Source organism: Hypanus sabinus, chromosome 18 (genome assembly GCF_030144855.1).
Source record: "Hypanus sabinus isolate sHypSab1 chromosome 18, sHypSab1.hap1, whole genome shotgun sequence".
Classification (NCBI taxonomy): domain Eukaryota; kingdom Metazoa; phylum Chordata; class Chondrichthyes; order Myliobatiformes; family Dasyatidae; genus Hypanus; species Hypanus sabinus.
The window spans coordinates 58,017,572-58,042,919 of NC_082723.1; the positions used below are offsets into that span (position 1 = coordinate 58,017,572).

The 25,348-nt window shown below is 49.7% G+C and overlaps 1 protein-coding gene across 5 annotated transcripts in view; it reads right to left on the reverse strand.

The window, feature by feature from the left end:
• Positions 1 to 23,723, reverse strand: part of ajm1 (apical junction component 1 homolog) — a 60,585-nt gene extending 36,862 nt beyond the window's left edge. For 4 of the 5 annotated variants that reach the window (XR_009516542.1, XM_059994421.1, XM_059994424.1 and 1 more), the window contains exon 1: positions 23,576 to 23,723. The gene's annotated coding sequence lies outside the window, so the exon portion shown is untranslated. Of the gene's footprint in view, positions 1 to 16,213; positions 16,297 to 23,575 lie in introns of those variants that run through there. The other variant, XM_059994422.1, reaches the window with a different exon arrangement.
• Positions 23,724 to 25,348: the final 1,625 nt, after the last annotated feature.

Sequence of the window (25,348 nt, forward strand, 5' to 3'; positions counted from 1 at the left end):
CTGCACCTTTCTGTGGAGATATTTCCCTGAACGTTTCTGTGGAGATATTTCCCTGCATGTTTCTGTGGAGATATTTCCCTCCACGTTTCTGTGGAGATATTTCCCTCCATGTTTCTGTGGAGATATTTCCTTGCACGTTTCTGTGGAGATATTTCCCTGCATGTTTCTGTGGAGATATTTCCCTGCACGTTTCTGTGGAGATATTTCCCTGAACGTTTCTGTGGAGATATGGCGATATTTCACTGCAAGTTTCTGTGGAGATATTTCCCTGAACGTTTCTGTGGAGATATTTCTCTGCACGTTTCTGTGGAGATATTTCCCTGAACGTTTCTGTGGAGATATTTCTGTGCACGTTTCTGTGGAGATATTTCACTGCAAGTTTCTGTGGCGATATTTCACTGCACGTTTCCTTGGAGATATTTTTCTGCATGTTTCTGTGGAGATATTTCTCTGCACGTTTCTGTGGAGATATTTCTCTGAACGTTTCTGTGGAGACATTTCTCGGAACGTTTCTGTGGAGATATTTCCCTGAATGTTTCTGTGGAGATATTTCTCGGCACGTTTCTGTGGACATATTTCCCTGCACGTTTCTGTGGAGATATTTCCCTGCATGTTTCTGTGGAGATATTTCCCTGCGTGTTTCTGTGGAGATATTTCACTGTGCGTTTCTGTGGAGATATTTCCCTGAACGTTTCTGTGGAGATATTTCCCTGCGCGTTTCTGTGGAGATATGGCGATATTTCACTGCAAGTTTCTGTGGAGATATTTCCCTGAACGTTTCTGTGGAGATATTTCCCTGCACGTTTCTGTGGAGATATTTCCCTGAACGTTTCTGTGGAGATATTTCCCTGCACGTTTCTGTGGAGATATTTCCCTGAACGTTTCTGTGGAGATATTTCCCTGTGTGTTTCTGTGGAGATATGGAGATATTTCACTGCAAGTTTCTGTGGAGATATTTCCCTGAACGTTTCTGTGGAGATATTTCTGTGCACGTTTCTGTGGAGATATTTCACTGCACGTTTCCTTGGAGGTATTTTTCTGCATGTTTCTGTGGAGATATTTCTCTGCACGTTTCTGTGGAGATATTTCCCTGAACGTTTCTGTGAAGACATTTCTCTGCACGTTTCTGTGGAGATATTTCTCTGCATGTTTCTGTGGAGATATTTCTCTGCACGTTTCTGTGGAGATATTTCCCGGCACGTTTCTGTGGAGATATTTCACTGAACGTTTTTGTGGAGATATTTCTCTGCACGTTTCTGTGGAGATATTTCCCTGAACGTTTCTGTGGAGATATTTCTGTGCACGTTTCTGTGGAGATATTTCACTGCACGTTTCCTTGGAGGTATTTTTCTGCATGTTTCTGTGGAGATATTTCTCTGCACGTTTCTGTGGAGATATTTCCCTGAACGTTTCTGTGAAGACATTTCTCTGCACGTTTCTGTGGAGATATTTCTCTGCACGTTTTAGTGGAGATATTTCCCTGAACATTTCTGTGGAGACATTTCTCGGAACGTTTCTGTGGAGATATTTCCTTGCACGTTTCTGTGGAGATATTTCCCTGAATGTTTCTGTGGAGATATTTCTCGGCACGTTTCTGTGGAGATATTTCACTGCGCGTTTCTGTGGAGATATTTCCCTGAACGTTTCTGTGGAGATATTTTTCTGCATGTTTCTGTGGAGATATTTCTCTGCACGTTTCTGTGGAGATATTTCTCTGAACGTTTCTGTGGAGACATTTCTCGGAACGTTTCTGTGGAGATATTTCCTTGCACGTTTCTGTGGAGATATTTCCCTGAATGTTTCTGTGGAGATATTTCTCGGCACGTTTCTGTGGACATATTTCCCTGCACGTTTCTGTGGAGATATTTCCCTGCATGTTTCTGTGGAGATATTTCCCTGCGTGTTTCTGTGGAGATATTTCACTGCGCGTTTCTGTGGTGATATTTCCCTGAACGTTTCTGTGGAGATATTTCCCTGCGCGTTTCAGTGGAGATATGGCGATATTTCACTGCAAGTTTCTGTGGCGATATTTCACTGCGCGTTTCTGTGGAGATATTTCCCTGCACTTTTCTGTGGAGATATTTCCCTGAACGTTTCTGTGGAGATATTTCCCTGTGTGTTTCTGTGGAGATATGGAGATATTTCACTGCAAGTTTCTGTGGAGATATTTCCCTGCACGTTTCTGTGGAGATATTTCCCTGAACGTTTCTGTGGAGATATTTCCCTGCACGTTTCTGTGGAGATATTTCCCTGAACGTTTCTGTGGAGATATTTCCCTGCACGTTTCTGTGGAGATATTTCCCTGAACGTTTCTGTGGAGATATTTCCCTGTGTGTTTCTGTGGAGATATGGAGATATTTCACTGCAAGTTTCTGTGGAGATATTTCCCTGAACGTTTCTGTGGAGATATTTCTGTGCACGTTTCTGTGGAGATATTTCACTGCACGTTTCCTTGGAGGTATTTTTCTGCATGTTTCTGTGGAGATATTTCTCTGCACGTTTCTGTGGAGATATTTCCCTGAACGTTTCTGTGAAGACATTTCTCTGCACGTTTCTGTGGAGATATTTCTCTGCATGTTTCTGTGGAGATATTTCTCTGCACGTTTCTGTGGAGATATTTCCCGGCACGTTTCTGTGGAGATATTTCACTGAACGTTTTTGTGGAGATATTTCTCTGCACGTTTCTGTGGAGATATTTCCCTGAACGTTTCTGTGGAGATATTTCTGTGCACGTTTCTGTGGAGATATTTCACTGCACGTTTCCTTGGAGGTATTTTTCTGCATGTTTCTGTGGAGATATTTCTCTGCACGTTTCTGTGGAGATATTTCCCTGAACGTTTCTGTGAAGACATTTCTCTGCACGTTTCTGTGGAGATATTTCTCTGCATGTTTCTGTGGAGATATTTCTCTGCACGTTTCTGTGGAGATATTTCCCTGAACATTTCTGTGGAGACATTTCTCGGAACGTTTCTGTGGAGATATTTCCTTGCACGTTTCTGTGGAGATATTTCCCTGAATGTTTCTGTGGAGATATTTCTCGGCACTTTTCTGTGGAGATATTTCACTGCGCGTTTCTGTGGAGATATTTCCCTGAACGTTTCTGTGGAGATATTTTTCTGCATGTTTCTGTGGAGATATTTCTCTGCACGTTTCTGTGGAGATATTTCTCTGAACGTTTCTGTGGAGACATTTCTCGGAACGTTTCTGTGGAGATATTTCCTTGCACGTTTCTGTGGAGATATTTCCCTGAATGTTTCTGTGGAGATATTTCTCGGCACGTTTCTGTGGACATATTTCCCTGCACGTTTCTGTGGAGATATTTCCCTGCACGTTTCTGTGGAGATATTTCCCTGCGTGTTTCTGTGGAGATATTTCACTGCGCGTTTCTGTGGAGATATTTCACTGCGCGTTTCTGTGGAGATATTTCCCTGAACGTTTCTGTGGAGATATTTCCCTGCGCGTTTCTGTGGAGATATGGCGATATTTCACTGCAAGTTTCTGTGGCGATATTTCACTGCGCGTTTCTGTGGAGATATTTCCCTGCACTTTTCTGTGGAGATATTTCCCTGAACGTTTCTGTGGAGATATTTCCCTGTGTGTTTCTGTGGAGATATGGAGATATTTCACTGCAAGTTTCTGTGGAGATATTTCCCTGCACTTTTCTGTGGAGATATTTCCCTGAACGTTTCTGTGGAGATATTTCCCTGTGTGTTTCTGTGGAGATATGGAGATATTTCACTGCAAGTTTCTGTGGAGATATTTCCCTGCACGTTTCTGTGGAGATATTTCCCTGAACGTTTCTGTGGAGATATTTCCCTGCACGTTTCTGTGGAGATATTTCCCTGAACGTTTCTGTGGAGATATTTCCCTGCACGTTTCTGTGGAGATATTTCCCTGAACGTTTCTGTGGAGATATTTCCCTGTGTGTTTCTGTGGAGATATGGAGATATTTCACTGCAAGTTTCTGTGGAGATATTTCCCTGAACGTTTCTGTGGAGATATTTCTGTGCACGTTTCTGTGGAGATATTTCACTGCACGTTTCCTTGGAGGTATTTTTCTGCATGTTTCTGTGGAGATATTTCTCTGCACGTTTCTGTGGAGATATTTCCCTGAACGTTTCTGTGAAGACATTTCTCTGCACGTTTCTGTGGAGATATTTCTCTGCATGTTTCTGTGGAGATATTTCTCTGCACGTTTCTGTGGAGATATTTCCCGGCACGTTTCTGTGGAGATATTTCACTGAACGTTTTTGTGGAGATATTTCTCTGCACGTTTCTGTGGAGATATTTCCCTGAACGTTTCTGTGGAGATATTTCTGTGCACGTTTCTGTGGAGATATTTCACTGCACGTTTCCTTGGAGGTATTTTTCTGCATGTTTCTGTGGAGATATTTCTCTGCACGTTTCTGTGGAGATATTTCCCTGAACGTTTCTGTGAAGACATTTCTCTGCACGTTTCTGTGGAGATATTTCTCTGCATGTTTCTGTGGAGATATTTCTCTGCACGTTTCTGTGGAGATATTTCCCTGAACATTTCTGTGGAGACATTTCTCGGAACGTTTCTGTGGAGATATTTCCTTGCACGTTTCTGTGGAGATATTTCCCTGAATGTTTCTGTGGAGATATTTCTCGGCACTTTTCTGTGGAGATATTTCACTGCGCGTTTCTGTGGAGATATTTCCCTGAACGTTTCTGTGGAGATATTTTTCTGCATGTTTCTGTGGAGATATTTCTCTGCACGTTTCTGTGGAGATATTTCTCTGAACGTTTCTGTGGAGACATTTCTCGGAACGTTTCTGTGGAGATATTTCCTTGCACGTTTCTGTGGAGATATTTCCCTGAATGTTTCTGTGGAGATATTTCTCGGCACGTTTCTGTGGACATATTTCCCTGCACGTTTCTGTGGAGATATTTCCCTGCACGTTTCTGTGGAGATATTTCCCTGCGTGTTTCTGTGGAGATATTTCACTGCGCGTTTCTGTGGAGATATTTCCCTGAACGTTTCTGTGGAGATATTTCCCTGCGCGTTTCTGTGGAGATATGGCGATATTTCACTGCAAGTTTCTGTGGCGATATTTCACTGCGCGTTTCTGTGGAGATATTTCCCTGCACTTTTCTGTGGAGATATTTCCCTGAACGTTTCTGTGGAGATATTTCCCTGTGTGTTTCTGTGGAGATATGGAGATATTTCACTGCAAGTTTCTGTGGAGATATTTCCCTGCACGTTTCTGTGGAGATATTTCCCTGAACGTTTCTGTGGAGATATTTCCCTGCACGTTTCTGTGGAGATATTTCCCTGAACGTTTCTGTGGAGATATTTCCCTGCACGTTTCTGTGGAGATATTTCCCTGAACGTTTCTGTGGAGATATTTCCCTGTGTGTTTCTGTGGAGATATGGAGATATTTCACTGCAAGTTTCTGTGGAGATATTTCCCTGAACGTTTCTGTGGAGATATTTCTGTGCACGTTTCTGTGGAGATATTTCACTGCACGTTTCCTTGGAGGTATTTTTCTGCATGTTTCTGTGGAGATATTTCTCTGCACGTTTCTGTGGAGATATTTCCCTGAACGTTTCTGTGAAGACATTTCTCTGCACGTTTCTGTGGAGATATTTCTCTGCATGTTTCTGTGGAGATATTTCTCTGCACGTTTCTGTGGAGATATTTCCCGGCACGTTTCTGTGGAGATATTTCACTGAACGTTTTTGTGGAGATATTTCTCTGCACGTTTCTGTGGAGATATTTCCCTGAACGTTTCTGTGGAGATATTTCTGTGCACGTTTCTGTGGAGATATTTCACTGCACGTTTCCTTGGAGGTATTTTTCTGCATGTTTCTGTGGAGATATTTCTCTGCACGTTTCTGTGGAGATATTTCCCTGAACGTTTCTGTGAAGACATTTCTCTGCACGTTTCTGTGGAGATATTTCTCTGCATGTTTCTGTGGAGATATTTCTCTGCACGTTTCTGTGGAGATATTTCCCTGAACATTTCTGTGGAGACATTTCTCGGAACGTTTCTGTGGAGATATTTCCTTGCACGTTTCTGTGGAGATATTTCCCTGAATGTTTCTGTGGAGATATTTCTCGGCACGTTTCTGTGGAGATATTTCACTGCGCGTTTCTGTGGAGATATTTCCCTGAACGTTTCTGTGGAGATATTTCCCTGCGCGTTTCTGTGGAGATATGGCGATATTTCACTGCAAGTTTCTGTGGCGATATTTCACTGCGCGTTTCTGTGGAGATATTTCCCTGAACGTTTCTGTGGAGATATTTCCCTGTGTGTTTCTGTGGAGATATGGAGATATTTCACTGCAAGTTTCTGTGGAGATATTTCCCTGCACGTTTCTGTGGAGATATTTCCCTGAACGTTTCTGTGGAGATATTTCCCTGCACGTTTCTGTGGAGATATTTCCCTGAACGTTTCTGTGGAGATATTTCCCTGCACGTTTCTGTGGAGATATTTCCCTGAACGTTTCTGTGGAGATATTTCCCTGTGTGTTTCTGTGGATATATGGAGATATTTCACTGCCAGTTTCTGTGGAGATATTTCCCGGCACGTTTCTGTGGAGATATTTCACTGCAAGTTTCTGTGGAGATATTTCCCTCCACGTTTCTGTGGAGATACTTCCCTGAACGTTTCTGTGGAGATATTTCCCTGAACGTTTCTGTGGAGATATTTCCCTGAACGTTTCTGTGCAGATATTTCCCTCCACGTTTCTGTGGAGATATTTCCCTCCACGTTTCTGTGGAGATATTTCCCTCCACGTTTCTGTGGAGATATTTCCCTCCACGTTTCTGTGGAGATATTTCCCTCCATGTTTCTGTGGAGATATTTCTCTGCACGTTTCTGTGGAGATATTTCTCTGCACGTTTCTGTGGAGATATTTCTCTGCACGTTTCTGTGGAGATATTTCACTGCACGTTTCTTTGGAGATATTTTTCTGCACGTTTCTGTGGAGATATTTCCCTCCACGTTTCTGTGGAGATATTTCTCTGCACGTTTCTGTGGAGATATTTCTCTGCACGTTTCTGTGGAGATATTTCTCTGCACGTTTCTGTGGAGATATTTCCCTGAACGTTTCTTTGGAGATATTTCTCTGCAGGTTTCTGTGGAGATATTTCTCTGCAAGTTTCTGTGGCGATATTTCACTGCACGTTTCTTTGGAGATATTTTTCTGCAGGTTTCTGTGGAGATATTTCCCTGAACGTTTCTGTGGAGATATTTCCCTGAACGTTTCTGTGGAGACATTTCTCAGAACGTTTCTGTGGAGACATTTCTCGGAACGTTTCTGTGGAGATATTTCTCGGCACGTTTCTGTGGAGATATTTCCCTGAACGTTTCTGTGGAGATATTTCACTGCAAGTTTCTGTGGAGATATTTCTCGGAACGTTTCTGTGGAGATACTTCCCTGAACGTTTCTGTGGAGATATTTCACTGCGCGTTTCTGTGGCGATATTTCCCTGCGTGTTTCTGTGGAGATATTTCCCTGCACGTTTCTGTGGAGATATTTCCCTGAACATTTCTGTGGAGATATTTCCCTGCGTGTTTCTGTGGAGATATGGCGATATTTCACTGCAAGTTTCTGTGGCGATATCTCGCTGCGTGTTTCTTTGGAGATATTTTCCTGAACGTTTCTGTGGAGATATTTCCCTGCATGTTTCTGTGGAGATATGGCGATATTTCACTACAAGTTTCTGTGGAGATATTTCACTGCGCGTTTCAGTGGAGATATTTCCCTGAACGTTTCTGTGGCGATATTTCCCTCCACGTTTCTGTGGAGATGTTTCCCTGAACGTTTCTGTGGAGATATTTCCCTGCATGTTTCTGTGGAGATATTTCCCTCCACGTTTCTGTGGAGATATTTCCCTCCACGTTTCTGTGGATATATTTCCCTCCATGTTTCTGTGGAGATATTTCCTTGCACGTTTCTGTGGAGATATTTCCCTGAACGTTTCTGTGGAGATATTTCACCGCAAGTTTCTGTGGTGATATTTCACTGCACGTTTCTTTGGAGATATTTTTCTGCACGTTTCTGTGGAGATATTTCTCTGCACGTTTCTGTGGAGATATTTCCCTGAACGTTTCTGTGGAGACATTTCCCTGCACGTTTCTGTGGAGATATTTCCCTGAACGTTTCTGTGGAGATATTTCTCAGCACATTTCTGTGGAGATATTTCCCTGAACGTTTCTGTGGAGATACTTCCCTGAACGTTTCTGTGGAGATATTTCCCTGCACGTTTCTGTGGAGATATTTCCCTCCACGTTTCTGTGGAGATATTTCCCTCCATGTTTCTGTGGAGATATTTCCTTGCACGTTTCTGTGGAGATATTTCCCTGAACGTTTCTGTGGAGATATTTCACCGCAAGTTTCTGTGGTGATATTTCACTGCACGTTTCTTTGGAGATATTTTTCTGCACGTTTCTGTGGAGATATTTCTCTGCACGTTTCTGTGGAGATATTTCCCTGAACGTTTCTGTGGAGACATTTCCCTGCACGTTTCTGTGGAGATATTTCCCTGAACGTTTCTGTGGAGATATTTCTCAGCACATTTCTGTGGAGATATTTCCCTGAACGTTTCTGTGGAGATATTTCCCTGCACGTTTCTGTGGAGATATTTCCCTGCACGTTTCTGTGGAGATATTTCCCTCCATGTTTCTGTGGAGATATTTCCTTGCACGTTTCTGTGGAGATATTTCCCTGAACGTTTCTGTGGAGATATTTCACCGCAAGTTTCTGTGGTGATATTTCACTGCACGTTTCTTTGGAGATATTTTTCTGCACGTTTCTGTGGAGATATTTCTCTGCACGTTTCTGTGGAGATATTTCCCTGAACGTTTCTGTGGAGACATTTCCCTGCACGTTTCTGTGGAGATATTTCCCTGAACGTTTCTGTGGAGATATTTCTCAGCACGTTTCTGTGGAGATATTTCCCTGAACGTTTCTGTGGAGATATTTCCCTGCACGTTTCTGTGGAGATATTTCCCTGCACGTTTCTGTGGAGATATTTCTCGGCACGTTTCTGTGGAGATATTTCTCTGAACGTTTCTGTGGAGATATTTCCCTCCACGTTTCTGTGGAGATATTTCCCTGCACGTTTCTGTGGAGATATTTCTCTGCATGTTTCTGTGGAGATATTTCCCTGCACGTTTCTGTGGAGATATTTCCCTGAACGTTTCTGTGGAGATATTTCTCGGCACGTTTCTGTGGAGATATTTCTCTGCACGTTTCTGTGGAGATATTTCTCTGCATGTTTCTGTGGAGACATTTCTCTGCACATTTTTGTGGAGGTATTTCCCTGCACGTTTCTGTGGAGATATTTCTCGGCACGTTTCCCCCTCGTTCGATAGCCTGCCTTCTCACTCTTGGAGTTGCCCATCGAACCTCGTCACCACAGCCCCAACATGTCACCATGACACCATGGGGAAAGCAGGTAACCCCACATAGAGCCGATGTTGCCCTGCTGCACACAGAGTTCGAGTGTCCGAACTTTGACTGGCCTTTATATCTGTTGTCCTGTCACTCAGCCTATGGTGGTCCCCAAACCCATGAGTTTTTTTGTGTCCTTGAGTCAGTCTGCACTGTCAGAACTTCTCAGAGACCTCGTTAGGATCTTTGCAAATTGTCCATCCCAACTACCTCCTTGTTCAATCATCAGTCGCTGACACATTCATTAACCGGTGCCTCCTTAAGAGCCAATTCAGTTACTCATCAGAATCTGTCACCCCGTTACTTAGTTTTCATACAAAGGGACAACAGCAACCCCCGCCCCGCAACCCACGTCGCCTGCCCTCAGCTCCACAACAGCAGCAGAAAATATGTTGCCCAGATGCTAGACAGGCGGAACCTGGACATCTTCAATTCTTCCTCCCATCAATCTGTGATGAATCAGTGCGACAGCAAGATGGTGCAGGAGCTGATAGTGTGTAGTCAATGTGCAGTGTTTGCTGTACTGTAACATGTCAGTGTGTACAATATTCTGGCAGTGTACTGTAACCTGTATGCACTATTGAGCTGTCAGTGTGCACGGTGAGGTGTCAGTGTATACAGTGGGGTGTCAGTGTGCACGGTGAGGTGCCAGTGTGCACGGTGAGGTGTCAGTGTGCATGGCGAGGTGCCAGTGTGCACGGCGAGGTGCCAGTGTATACAGTGGGGTGTCAGTGTGCACGGCAAGGTGCCAGTGTGCACGGCGAGGTGTCAGTGTGCATTGCGATGTGTCAGTGTGCATTGCGATGTGTCAGTGTGCATTGCGATGTGTCAGTGTGCATGGCGAGGTGCCAGTGTGCATGGCGAGGTGTCAGTGTGCACGGCGAGGTGCCAGTGTGCACGGTGAGGTGTCAGTGTGCATTGCGAGGTGTCAGTGTGCACGGTGAGGTGTCAGTGTGCATTGCGAGGTGTCAGTGTGCATGGTGAGGTGCCAGTGTGCATGGCGAGGTGCCAGTGTGCACGGCGAGGTGCCAGTGTGCATGGCGAGGTGCCAGTGTGCATGGCGAGGTGCCAGTGTGCATGGTGAGGTGTCAGTGTATACAGTGAGGTGCCAGTGTGCATGGCGAGGTGCCAGTGTGCACGGCGAGGTGCCAGTGTGCATGGCGAGGTGCCAGTGTGCATGGCGAGGTGCCAGTGTGCATGGCGAGGTGCCAGTGTGCATGGTGAGGTGCCAGTGTGCACGGCGAGGTGCCAGTGTGCACGGCGAGGTGCCAGTGTGCACGGCGAGGTGCCAGTGTGCACGGCGAGGTGCCAGTGTGCACGGCGAGGTGCCAGTGTGCACGGCGAGGTGTCAGTGTGCATTGCGATGTGCCAGTGTGCATGGCGAGGTGTCAGTGTGCATTGCGATGTGTCAGTGTGCATGGCGAGGTGCCAGTGTGCACGGCGAGGTGTCAGTGTGCATTGCGATGTGTCAGTGTGCACGGTGAGGAGTCAGTGTGCATTGCGATGTGTCAGTGTGCACGGCGATGTGTCAGTGTGCACGGCGAGGTGTCAGTGTGCACGGTGAGGAGTCAGTGTGCATTGCGATGTGTCAGTGTGCATGGCGAGGTGTCAGTGTGCATGGCGAGGTGTCAGTGTGCATTGCGATGTGTCAGTGTGCACGGTGAGGTGTCAGTGTGCATGGTGAGGTGCCAGTGTGCATTGCGATGTGTCAGTGTGCATTGCGATGTGTCAGTGTGCACGGTGAGGAGTCAGTGTGCATTGCGATGTGTCAGTGTGCACGGCGATGTGTCAGTGTGCATTGCGATGTGTCAGTGTGCATTGCGATGTGTCAGTGTGCATTGCGATGTGTCAGTGTGCATTGCGATGTATCAGTGTGCATGGTGAGGTGTCAGTGTGCACGGTGAGGAGTCAGTGTGCATTGCGATGTGTCAGTGTGCATGGCGAGGTGCCAGTGTGCACGGCGAGGTGCCAGTGTGCACGGTGAGGTGCCAGTGTGCACGGCGAGGTGCCAGTGTGCACGGCGAGGTGCCAGTGTGCATGGCGAGGTGCCAGTGTGCATGGCGAGGTGTCAGTGTATACAGTGAGGTGCCAGTGTGCATGGCGAGGTGCCAGTGTGCACGGCGAGGTGCCAGTGTGCATGGCGAGGTGCCAGTGTGCATGGTGAGGTGCCAGTGTGCATGGCGAGGTGCCAGTGTGCATGGTGAGGTGTCAGTGTGCATGGCGAGGTGCCAGTGTGCATGGCGAGGTGCCAGTGTGCATGGTGAGGTGTCAGTGTATACAGTGAGGTGCCAGTGTGCATGGCGAGGTGCCAGTGTGCACGGCGATGTGTCAGTGTGCACGGCGAGGTGCCAGTGTGCATGGCGAGGTGCCAGTGTGCATGGCGAGGTGCCAGTGTGCATGGCGAGGTGCCAGTGTGCACGGCGAGGTGCCAGTGTGCACGGCGAGGTGCCAGTGTGCATGGTGAGGTGTCAGTGTATACAGTGAGGTGCCAGTGTGCATGGCGAGGTGCCAGTGTGCACGGCGAGGTGCCAGTGTGCATGGTGAGGTGCCAGTGTGCATGGTGAGGTGCCAGTGTGCACGGCGAGGTGCCAGTGTGCACGGCGAGGTGCCAGTGTGCACGGCGAGGTGCCAGTGTGCACGGCGAGGTGCCAGTGTGCACGGCGAGGTGCCAGTGTGCACGGCGAGGTGCCAGTGTGCACGGCGAGGTGCCAGTGTGCACGGCGAGGTGCCAGTGTGCACGGTGAGGTGCCAGTGTGCATGGTGAGGTGTCAGTGTATACAGTGAGGTGCCAGTGTGCATGGCGAGGTGCCAGTGTGCACGGCGAGGTGCCAGTGTGCATGGCGAGGTGCCAGTGTGCATGGCGAGGTGCCAGTGTGCACGGCGAGGTGCCAGTGTGCACGGCGAGGTGCCAGTGTGCACGGCGAGGTGCCAGTGTGCACGGCGAGGTGCCAGTGTGCATGGCGAGGTGCCAGTGTGCACGGCGAGGTGCCAGTGTGCACGGCGAGGTGCCAGTGTGCACGGCGAGGTGCCAGTGTGCACGGCGAGGTGCCAGTGTGCATGGCGAGGTGCCAGTGTGCACGGCGAGGTGCCAGTGTGCATGGTGAGGTGTCAGTGTGCATTGCGATGTGTCAGTGTGCATGGCGAGGTGCCAGTGTGCATGGCGAGGTGCCAGTGTGCATGGCGAGGTGCCAGTGTGCACGGCGAGGTGCCAGTGTGCACGGCGAGGTGCCAGTGTGCACGGCGAGGTGCCAGTGTGCACGGCGAGGTGCCAGTGTGCATGGTGAGGTGCCAGTGTGCACGGCGAGGTGCCAGTGTGCACGGCGATGTGTCAGTGTGCATGGTGAGGTGTCAGTGTGCATGGTGAGGTGTCAGTGTGCACGGTGAGGTGTCAGTGTGCATTGCGATGTGTCAGTGTGCATGGCGAGGTGCCAGTGTGCATGGCGAGGTGTCAGTGTGCATGGTGAGGTGTCAGTGTGCATGGCGAGGTGTCAGTGTGCATGGCGAGGTGTCAGTGTGCACGGCGAGGTGCCAGTGTGCATGGTGAGGTGTCAGTGTGCATGGTGAGGTGTCAGTGTGCATTGCGATGTGTCAGTGTGCACGGTGAGGTGTCAGTGTGCATTGCGATGTGTCAGTGTGCACGGTGAGGTGTCAGTGTGCATTGCGATGTGTCAGTGTGCACGGTGAGGTGTCAGTGTGCATGGCGAGGTGTCAGTGTGCATGGCGAGGTGTCAGTGTGCACGGCGAGGTGCCAGTGTGCACGGTGAGGTGCCAGTGTGCACGGTGAGGTGCCAGTGTGCACGGCGAGGTGCCAGTGTGCATGGTGAGGTGTCAGTGTGCACGATGAGGTGTCAGTGTGCATTGCGATGTGTCAGTGTGCACGGTGAGGTGCCAGTGTGCACGGTGAGGTGTCAGTGTGCACGGCGATGTGTCAGTGTGCACGGTGAGGTGCCAGTGTGCATGGCGAGGTGTCAGTGTGCATGGTGAGGTGTCAGTGTGCACGGTGAGGTGCCAGTGTGCACGGTGAGGTGCCAGTGTGCACGGTGAGGTGCCAGTGTGCATGGCGAGGTGTCAGTGTGCATGGTGAGGAGTCAGTGTGCATGGTGAGGTGCCAGTGTGCACGGTGAGGTGCCAGTGTGCATTGCGATGTGTCAGTGTGCACGGTGAGGAGTCAGTGTGCATTGCGATGTGTCAGTGTGCACGGCGAGGTGCCAGTGTGCATGGTGAGGTGTCAGTGTGCATTGCGATGTGTCAGTGTGCACGGTGAGGAGTCAGTGTGCATTGCGATGTGTCAGTGTGCACGGCGAGGTGCCAGTGTGCACGGTGAGGTGCCAGTGTGCACGGTGAGGTGCCAGTGTGCATTGCGATGTGTCAGTGTGCACGGCGAGGTGCCAGTGTGCACGGTGAGGTGCCAGTGTGCATGGCGAGGTGTCAGTGTGCATTGCGATGTGTCAGTGTGCACGGCGAGGTGCCAGTGTGCACGGTGAGGTGCCAGTGTGCATGGCGAGGTGTCAGTGTGCATTGCGATGTGTCAGTGTGCACGGCGATGTGTCAGTGTGCATTGCGATGTGTCAGTGTGCATTGCGATGTGTCAGTGTGCATGGCAAGGTGCCAGTGTGCACGGCGAGGTGTCAGTGTGCATGGTGAGGTGTCAGTGTGCATTGCGATGTGTCAGTGTGCACGGCGATGTGTCAGTGTGCACGGTGAGGAGTCAGTGTGCATTGCGATGTGTCAGTGTGCATTGCGATGTGTCAGTGTGCATGGCGAGGTGTCAGTGTGCATGGCGAGGTGTCAGTGTGCATTGCGATGTGTCAGTGTGCATTGCGATGTGTCAGTGTGCATTGCGATGTGTCAGTGTGCATTGCGATGTGTCAGTGTGCATTGCGATGTGTCAGTGTGCATGGCGAGGTGCCAGTGTGCATTGCGATGTGTCAGTGTGCATTGCGATGTGTCAGTGTGCATTGCGATGTGTCAGTGTGCATGGCGAGGTGCCAGTGTGCATTGCGATGTGTCAGTGTGCATTGCGATGTGTCAGTGTGCATGGCGAGGTGTCAGTGTGCATTGCGATGTGTCAGTGTGCATTGCGATGTGTCAGTGTGCATTGCGATGTGTCAGTGTGCATTGCGATGTGTCAGTGTGCACGGTGAGGAGTCAGTGTGCATTGCGATGTGTCAGTGTGCATGGCGACGACGAGGTGTCAGTATGCACCATGGTTTGGCGTCAGTACCACACACCTGCCCACTCTCCCTGTAATCCCTTCCCCTCAAATCCCCTTTCGATGCCACAATTGAATCGGCCTCCACAGCTGCCCTGATAATGCATGACATTTCCTGTGCTTCTCTTCACATTCTGCCAATAGCATTTGTCCTTCCTCCCTATTTTTCTGCCAATGGGAACAGGCTCTCTCTGTCAATAGTTTTCAATCCCCTTATGATTCACTCTGCTTGGGAGAGCCCAGCTTCTCGATGCAGAACCTGTCCTGTCATCAAAAACAGACAAAACTAGGAAACCTCAGCAGGTCAGGCAGCATCTAAGGATACAGAAACAGCCAGTGTTTCACCTGAGAGGTTTGTGTTAAGTTCCATCATAACCACGCATTGTTTTGGTAACTTCTTTCAGCACCCTCTCTAAAGTGCATCCCCAGAAGCAAACACCATTCTCCAAGCTCTGGCTGAACCACTGACTTACAAACATTCATTCTTGCTCTGCTGCTTAAGAGCTTCATCTTTTAGTGTCCAGTGTAGCTCAGATCAAAAACAAAATAATGAAGGAAGCCACCAAAGACTTGCAGATCCCTTGCAGATGGCCAAGTGGTTAAGGCGTTGGTCTAGTGATCTGAAGGTCACTGGTTCAAGCCTCAGCTGAGGCAGCGTGTTGTGTCCTTGAGCAAGGCACTTAACCACACATTGCTCTGCGACGACACCGGTGCCAAGCTGTATCGGCCTTTGCCCTTCCCTTGGACAACATCGGTGGCGTGGGCATCTGCCGGTCTCCCATACAACCCTGCCCAGGCCTGCGCCCTTCGCCAAGCACAAACCTATGGACTAGTAAATGCCTATTTACTGTGGAGAGCATTTTGTACTGGTTCATCGCCGCTGCACAGGATCAGAGTTGTGGACTCAGCACAAGCCCACAAGAGTGTGAACGGTCCACAAGAAGTGGTGGCATCCGTCATTAAAGACCCTCATCAACAGAGACATACCCTCTTCTGTGCTTCTACACTCAGGGATAGTGTGCAGGAGTCAGCTCTGCTGAATGATTAATGAACATTTCCTCATTATTTGTCCATTGTACTATTTGTTTATTTACTTATGGTAATTTTTTAATGTACTGTTGCCACAAACCAACCAATTTCACAACATATGTCAGGGATAATAAATCCAATTCTGATTCATTTGTTAGGAAAGAGTTTCCCAGCTTATTCCCATCATTCACCTATAAACATCCCACCTATGAACGTTCACATCTATGACCCTTCAGCTACCCTTCCCAGTATGGTTTAACCGTGTTCTCTCTCTCCAACATCCCCAAGATTCAAGATTGTTTAATGCCACTTCCAGTACACAAGGATGAACAAGATCATTGTTACCCCAGATTTGGTGCAGCACAAAAAATACTAAGATACCACAATAACAAAAACACACAATAAATAAATATAAATGCATAAAGTGGCTTATATTCATAGACCGATCGTTTGTCCATAAAGTGACACTAGGCACAGGGGTCCCCCAAGAAGATCACAACCGGGGACCCAAACCATGAGCTGTCTGTGTGCACAATGAGGCCTACCTTGTTTTAGGGTTTGGAGGCTTGCATACAAACTCTGGTTAGGCCACACTTGGAGTACTGTGTCCAGTCCTGGTCGCCTCACTATAGGAAGGATGTGGAAGCATTGGAAAGGGTACAGAGGAGATTTACCAGGATGCTGCCTGGTTTAGAGAGTATCATTATGATCAGAGATTAAGGGAGCTAGGGCTTTACTCTTCAGAGAGGAGGAGGATGAGAGGAGACATGATAGAGGTGTACAAGATATTAAGAGGAATAGATAGAGTGGACAGCCAGCGCCTCTTCCCCAGGGCACCGCTGCTCAATACAAGAGGACATGGCTTTAAGGGGTAGTAAGGGGTGGAAAGTTCAAGGGGGATATTAGAGGAAGGTTTTTTACTCAGAGAGTGGTTGGTGCGTGGAATGCACTGCCTGAGTCAATGGTGGAGGCAGATACACTGGTGAAATTTAAGAGACTACTAGACAGGTATTTGGAGGAATTTAGGTTGGGGGGGGGTTATACGGGAGGCAGGGTTTAAGGGCCGACACAACATCATGGGCCAAAAGGCCTTTACTGTGCTGTACTATTCTTTTTTCAATACCTCAATGACCTGGAGAGCTATGTTGGCTGGAGTCAGGGCTTTATGCTCTGGCTCTTGGTCAGGTCACCCATGCCATACAGGTCAAAGGGTAGAGGTCAGACTAAGAGTGGTCCACTGGTCCTCCAGGTTCGGGGGTTCAGCTTGGGGCTAACAACCCTGACCGGTCAAACAAAACTGGAACAGAAACAGCAATGAAAACCGTGAGGAAGCTACAGACGTGATTGAGTGGGAGCTGCGATCAGCCATGATGGAATGGTGTAGCAGGCTTGATGGGCTGAATAGCCTTATTCTGCTCCTATGTCTTATGATGAAGGAAGCCAGAGGTGGAGGACCTTGACTGCTGCCCTAAACCTGAGTGGCGTAACAGGCATACAAGACAAGGCTCAAGTGGTAAAGTAGTGGTGGTGAGAGGGGTGGGTTAGTGAGTGGAGGAGTTGATCAGTGTTGAAAGTCACTGTTTTTGAGTCTGGTGGTCCTGGCATGGATGTTACCCTCCTGTTTGGAGAGGGACAAACAGTCCATGAGCAGGGTGGGTGGGATCCTCCATTGACGTTACTGGCCCTTTTTCAATGCCTTTCTTTTTTACGTCCTTGGTGGCAGGTAGGTGGTACCAGTGATGTGTTGGGCAGATTTGACTACCCATTGTAGAGCCATCCCGTCCGCTACAGTGGGTGGAAATTAAAATCCCTATCTCCTCTCTAATCCACACCTTTCCGGTTTTTGACATCTCTGCCAAAATGAATAGTTGCTCTATCCAGGCTCCTCATCACCTTATACAGAGCCTATGAAAAGTATTCACCCCCCCCCCCCCACTGTAAGTATTCATGTTTTATAACATTGAATCACAGTGGATTTAATTTGGCCATTTTGACACTGATCAAAGGAGAAAAGACTTTTGTGTCAAAGTGTAAAAAGATCTCTACAAAGTGATCTAAATTAATTACAAATATAAATCACAAAATTATTGATTGCATAAGTATTCCCTCCCCCCCTTAATATGACACACCAAATCATTACTGGCATGGCCAACTGGTTTCAGAAGTCACATAATTAGTTAAATGGAGGTCTGGTTTTGGAGACCTGTGCGCACTCAAGGTGTTTCAATGGATTGCAGTAAACATACGCCTGTATCTGGAAGGTCCAATTGTATCTAGTGAGTCAGTATCTTGGCAAAAACTACACCGTGAAGACAAAAGAACACTCCAAGCAACTCCACAAAAAGGTTATTGAAAAGCACAAGTCAGGAGATGAATACAAGAAAATTTCCAAGCCACTGAATATCCTTCGGAGTACAGTTAGGTCAATCATAAAGGATTGACAAGAATATGACACAGCTGTAAATCTGCCTACAGCAGGGTGTCTTCAAAAGCTGAGTGATTATGCAAAAAGTGAGGGAGGCCAGCAAGAGACCTATGACATCTCTGGAGGAGTTACAAGCTTCAGTGGCTGAGATGGGAGAGACTGCACATACAACAACTGTTGCCCGGGTGCTTCACCAGTCATAGCTTTATGGGAGAGTGGCAAAGAGAAAGCTACTGTTGAAAAAAACTTAAAATGAAATCTCAGCTAGAGTTTGTCAGAAGCATGTGGGAGTCTCTGAAGTCAGCTGGAAGTAGGTTCTATGATCTGATGAAACCCAGACTGAGCTTTTTGGCCATCAGACTAAATGCTACGTTTGGTGTAAGCCAAACACTGTATATCATCAAAAACACACCATCCCTACCATGAAACATGGTGGTGGCTGCATCACGCTGTGGGGATGCTTCACTGCAGCAGGCCCTGGAAGGCTTGTGGAAGTAGAGGATAAAATGAATGCAGCAAAATACAGGGAAATCCTGGGGGGGGGAAACCTGATACGTCTGCAAGAGAACTGCAACCTGGGAGGTGTTGGTTACTAGCAAGACAATGACCACAAGCATAAAGCCAAAGCTACACAGGAATGGCTTAAAACAGCAAAGTTGATGTCCTGGAGGACCAAGTCAGTGTCCAGACCTCAATCCAATTAAGAATTTGTGGCTGGATTTGAAAAGGGCTGTTCACTCACAATCCCCATGAAATTTGACATAACTTGAGCAGTTTTGTAAAGAAGAATGGGGAATAACTGCAGTGTCCAGAATTGCAAAGCTGATAGAGACCTATCCACACAGACTCAAGGCTGTAATTCCTGCCAAAGGTGCATCGACTAAATACTGACTTGAAGGGGCTGAATACTTATGCAATCAATTATTTTGTGTTTTATGTTTGTCATTTATTTAAATCACTTTGTAGAGATCTGTTTTCACTTTGACCTGAAAGAGTCTTCTTCTGTTGACCAATGTCAGAAAAGCCAAACTAGATCCACTGTGATTCAATGTTGTAAAACACGAACACTTCCAGGGAGGTGGGGGGTGGTGGGGTGAATACTTTTTATAGGCACTATACATACCAGTTGTGGCCTCCTGTCCCACAACCAATTTTCCACATGGCACTAACTTTCTAATCCTGAAAAATTTCCTCAGCATCCTCTCCATTGCAATCAGCTCTCTTCCATAATCTCGTGGCCAGAACTGTGCACGTTATGACAGACTGGAAGATGTTAATGCTCAGAGGGACCCAAGTGTCTTTGAACATCAGTTTCTAAAAGGCGCAGAATCAGCAGCCAGAGGGAGACACAGGAGATTCTGCAGACGCCGGAAATCTTGAGCAATATACATTGAGAGCTGGAGGAACTCAGCAGGTCAGGCAGCACATAGGGAGGGGAATAAACAGTCAACATTTCAGTCCGGGACCCTTTATCAGGACTCAGTAACCAGTTTGAAAGGCTAATGACACATTGACCTTTACTTTGCAAGGGTTGCAATACGGGAGTTGGCTTGCCCCACATACACAGGGCCCTGTTGAGGCTACATCGGGATATCGTGCTGAGACCTGGCCTAGCTGACAGAGAAAGGATATGACTGTGAGGGAGTGCAGCAAACCCTCACCAGGTTTATCCCCGGATATGGATTTGTTGCCTGAGGAGTCTCGAACCCAAAGTCACAGTGTCAAGATGAGAGAGCGACCATTCAGGACAGAATCAAGAAAAATTTCAGCAGGTTTTAGCACCTGCCCAAGAGGAGTGAATTCCAAAGACAATCACACACGAGTACCAGGCAATGAGATGGATATCAGTTATCACCCCCTGACGTTATCCCTGCTGAGTCGAGTGCCCCTCTATCAATGTGCTGGGGGTGTCACTGACTGGGAACCAAACCAGAGGAGTCAAATGGCTACAAAATCACGTCAGAGGTTCGGAATCTTGTGACTGCTAACTCCCCAAGGTCCCTACGTCACCTCTGAGACTCCAGGTGGTTGTCTACTGCAATAATGTCCACGTCCCAAGATGAGTGCAGGGAGAAAAGGGGCAGACGGAGGGGAAGGGGGAGACAGATGGAAGAGAAGGGAGAGGGGGAGATGGAGGGAAGGGGGAGACAGAGGGGATGAGGAAGGGGAGACAGAAGGTGGAAAGGGAGATGGAGAGGGGTGTAGGAAAGAGGGGTTTGAGAAAGGGAAGGGGAGACGGGGAAGAGGAAAAGGGAGACGGAAGGGGAGAAGAAGGGGGGAAGGGGAGAAGGAGGGGGGTGTAGGAAAGGGGGGTGTGGGAAAGGGAAGGGGAGACAGAGATGGAGGGGAAGAGGAAAAGGGAGACGGAGAGGGAAAGGGGAGACGGAAGGAGGGAAGGGGAGAAGGAGGGGGGAAGGGGAGGGGGAAGGGAAGGGGAGGCAGAGGGGTAGGGGAAGAGAGGAAGGGGGAAAGGGAAGACGGAGGGGAGGGGGAGATGGAGGGGGAAAGGTAAAGGGGCTGGCAGAGGGGGAGGTGAAACGGAGGGAGGTGGAGACGGAGGGGGAAGGGGAAAGGGGAGGCGGACGGGGAGACAGAGGAGGAAGTTGTGGCGGAAGGGGGAAGGGTGAGGGACAGACCAGTTGCAGGCAGTAAAGTGGGAGGGGCCTCTAGGAGGGAGTGAGGGAAGGTGGTTTGCACAGGGCAAGTCCAAACCTGGGGGTGCAGATACTGGGTGTGGGGGCAGGGGGTTGGACACAGAGGATGTGGAATTGTTGAAAGGAGGATTGAGAGATGTAATTGCAAAATGGGGAGAAGGCAGAAGGAATGAAGGAGGGGAGAGATGGAGGTGTGAATGGAAGGAGGGAGTGGAGAATGGAGGGGGAAATAGACGGAGAACAAAAGATGGAGGGGTACATGGACAGAGGGGGTAAGAGATGGAGGGTGAATGGACGGGGGAGAGATGGAGGGGTGAATGCACAGTGGGAGGGGAGAAATGAAGGGGAATGGAATGAGAGAGGGTAGAGATGGAGGGGTGAATAGACAGAGGAAGGGGAAAGATGGAGGGTGTGATTTGGATGTGGGTAAATGGAAGGAGGGAAGGGAGAAATGGAAGGGTGAATGGATGGAGGGATGAATAGATGGAGGGAAGGGATAGATGGAGGATGTGATTGGAGGGAGGGGAAAGATGGAGGGGTGAATGGACGGGCGGGACATATGGAGGAGTGAACGGATGAGGGATATGAAGGAGTGGATGGACCAAAGGTAAAGATGGAGGGGGTGAGATGGAACCAGGGAGGGATGAATGGAAGGAAGGAGGGGAAGATTGACGGGCGAATAGATGGACGGGGGAGAGATGGTGGGGAGTATGGATGGAGGGAAGGTGAGAGAGGTGAATGGAAAGAGTGAAGGAAGAGATGGAGGAGACAGACGGGGTTGAACAGACAGAGGGGAGAGATAGATGGGGGAGAGGTGGACGGTGTGAATGCAAAGAGATGGGTAGCAGGGAACAAAAGAGGGGTTGATTGGACAGAGGGGTTAGACAGGTGTGAAAGGAAGAAGGGAGAGATGGAGGGGTGAATGGACAGTGGGAGGGAGGTTAGAGATGTAGCGGTGAATGAAAGGAGCTGAGAGATGAGGGATGAGAGGAAGGGGATGATGGAGAGTGCAGGATGGACGGAAACAGATGGGGTACGTGGACAGAGGGAGGGGAGATATCGAGGGGTGATTTAAGGAGGTAGGGAAAAGATGGAGGAGTTAATTGATGGAGGGAGGGGAGAGATTGAGGGTATGATTGGATGAAGGGGAGGGTTGGAGATCGAATGGATAGAGGGAGGGGAGAGATGGGTGGTGTTTTTGGATGGAGGAGAGAGATGGAGAGTGAATGGAAGGAGGGGAGAGACATTGGGGTGAGATGGAGGGTTGAATAGGCAGAGGGAGAGGAGAGATGGAGGGGCAAATAGATGAAGGGGAGGAGGAGGGGTGAACAGATGGATGGGAGAGGTGGAGGATGAATGGACAGAGGGGAGAAGTCGAGGGTGAGTGCAAAGAATCAAGAGATGGAGCGACAAATGGTGGGGAGAAAAGGAGGGGTGATTGGATGGAGGGAGATATGGAGGGGTGAATTTAGGAAGGAAGGGAAGATGGAGGGGTGAATGGAAGAAGGGGAGAAATGGAGGGACGAATGGATGGAGATGAGAGATGGAGGAGTACATGGAAGGAAGGAGGGGAGGTGTGAAGAGCGGTGGGGAGATTTAGAGGAATAAATGGATGGAGGGAGAGGATAGATGGAGTGGGGGAACGGTAGAAGAGAGACTGTAAATGGATTGTGCGATATAGAGGGAGGACTATAAGGAGGGAGTGGAGAGATGGAGAGTGTGATTGGATGGTCGGGCAAAGGTGAGAGATGGAGGGGGAAGGGCAGAGGGGAGCAATGGAGGGGTGAATGGAAGGTGAGAGGAGGGATGGATGAACAGAAAGGGAGACTGAATGGAGTGGAGAGATGACGGGTTAAATGGATTGAGAGGGGAATTGGAGGGTGAGTGGACGGAGAGGGAAGGTGGAGGGTGAGTGGACGGAGAGGGAAGGTGGAGGGTGAGTGGACAGAGAGGGGAGGTGAAGGGGTGAGCGGACAGAGAGGGGAGGTGGAGGGGTGAGTGGAAGGTTCGGAGGGCAGTGGACTGGACCATCTGATGGGGACGTGGATAGGTTGCTCAGCGAAGTTGTGTGATAGCAGGGATAGGGATGGATGGGGCACGGTTAGGGAGGCAACAATGATGTAATGAGGTTGGCTGGGTGAGGGGAGAAGGTTGAGAGGGGGAGAGGGGTGAGAGGAGGGGGAATGAGAGGTTTAAGAGGAGGGGAGGGGGAGTGGAGAGAGGGAGGGGGAGTGAAGAGGGAAGGGGGAATGAGGGGGAGAGGAGAGAGAGGAGGGGGAGAGGGGAGAGGAGAGGGGGAGAGGGAGAAGGGGGTGAGGGGAGGGGGAGAGGGGAGAGAGAAGTGGGGAGGGGGAGAGGGAGAAATGGTGAGAGGGGGAGGGGTAAGAATGGAATGTGGGGAGAGATGAAGGGGTGACGGAGGGAAAGAGAGGATGGGAAGGTCGGAGGGATGAGGGAACGGAGCGGGTAAGATGCAGAGAGATGCACGGGGCTTTGCAGGAGGTGAAGAGAGGAAAAGGCTGGAATGAGGGGATGGAGGGAGAGAGGTTACATAACAGCATTAGACCGGAGTAGGCCAATCGGCCCCTCACGCCTGCTCGGCTGTTCAACGTCACCAGAGCTGGTCTGCCCCAGGCCTCGTCTCCTCCGATGGAGGGGAGGGAGGATGGGAGGGGGAGCCTGGGAAGAGGGGACATTGGAAGATGATGGAGGGAGGGATGTGGGAAATATGAAGGGTTGGGATGGAGCGGAAGGTGAGGAGACGGTCTCCGATCCCGGTGTCAGCCCCCCGCCCCGCGGATGCTGCAACGAGCCGCCGACCATCTCACCTGCCACCGCCGTCATTCCCCGCTCGTCCTGTGCCCGCTCTCCGTCCGCGCTGCCGCTCTGCCACCAGCTCCGATCCGCCGCCCCCGCCTCCTCCACAGCCGCTCCCCACCTCCCTCCCTCTCGGGCTCGACAGCCGGGCGCAACCACTGCCAGATCCTGGGGAGCAGGCGGCAGCCGAGCCCGCAATCCGAACCACACCGCCCCTGCCGGCTACACCGGCACCGGGCGGGAGACCGGGAGAAGTGTGGGGGTAGAGAGGGTGGGGGAGAGTGAGGAGATGGGGAGGAGGATGTGGGGACAGGGAGAGGAGGGGACGGGGAGGAGGGTGGGGGAGAGTGAGGAGATGGGGAGGAGGATGTGGGGACAGGGAAAGGAGGGGACGGGGAGGAGGATGGGGGACAGAGAGAGGGAGAGGAGGGTGGGAGGGAGTGAGGAAGATGTGGAGGAGGATATGGGGACAGGGAGTGAAGGGGACGGGGAGGAGGGTGGGGGAGAGTGAGGAGATGGGGAGGATGATGTGGGGACATGGAGTGAAGGGGACGGGGAGGAGGGTGGGGGTAGAGAGGGAGAGGAGGGTGGGGGAGAGTGAGGAGATGGGGAGGAGGATGTGGGGACAGGGAGTGAAGGGGACGGGGAGGAGGGTGGGGGAGAGTGAGGAGATGGGGAGGAGGATGTGGGGACATGGAGTGAAGGGGACGGGGAGGAGGGTGGGGTAGAGAGGGAGAGGAGGGTGGGGGAGAGTGAGGAGATGGAGAGGAGGGTGGGGAGAGTGAGGAGATGGAGAGGAGGGTGGGGGAGAGTGAGGAGATGGGGAGGAGGATGTGGGGACGGGGAGGAGGGTGGGAGAGAGAGTGAAGGGGACGGGAATGAGGATGGGGGACAGAGAGAGGGAGTGAGGGGGATGGGGAGGAGGGTGGGAGACAGAGAGTGAAGGGGACAGGGAGGAGGGTGGGAGACAGAGAGTGAAGGGGACAGGGAGGAGGGTGGGGGAAGAAAAGAAAACGAGAGGAGGGTGGTGATGTGAGAGAAGAGGACATGGAGGAGGGAAGAAAGAAGGAAAGAGGGTGAGGAGGGAGGAGGACAACAAGGAGAATTTGGGGAAGAGGAGGGTGGGGGGAAAGGGAAGAGAGGACAGGTTGGGGAGGAAAGTGAGTGACTCTTTATTTGCCAGTAAAGAATGTCAGGGCTGCATTTACGTGTAAATGAAGCCAAACAGTTTAGCCCACAATAAATCTCCTGGACTGGATGAACACAGAAAAACCTGTAGGCATAGATAAACTGAAAAATAATATTCCTGGCCAAGCTCCTCCTCTAGAACAATGGCATTGCAGAGGCCTCTGGGCACACCATGTTGTGCTGATCTTGATGCCAATTTATACCAAGTGATCCCCCCCCACCATTACCTTCATATCCAAAAGCCTCTGAAACTCCTCCAGACTGTCGGATTCTACTATTACCCCTGCAAACCTATTCTGAGCACCAACAATTCAATGTCTAAAAAAATGCCCCCCACATTTCCTTTAAACTCCCCCTCCCAAACTGTCCTCTGATGTTTGATTTGCTACTCTGGGGAAAAGATTCTGAATGTCTACCCTAATAATTTCATAATTTTAAAAGCCCCTATCCTTACCCTCCAACACTCTGGGGAGAACAATCCATGTTTTTTGTATCTTTCCTTCTAGTTCATACCCTTTAATCCAGGCAGTACCCTGGTAAACCTTTTCTGCACCTGCTCCACGTCCCTCCTAAAATGGGGTGAACGGAATTGCATG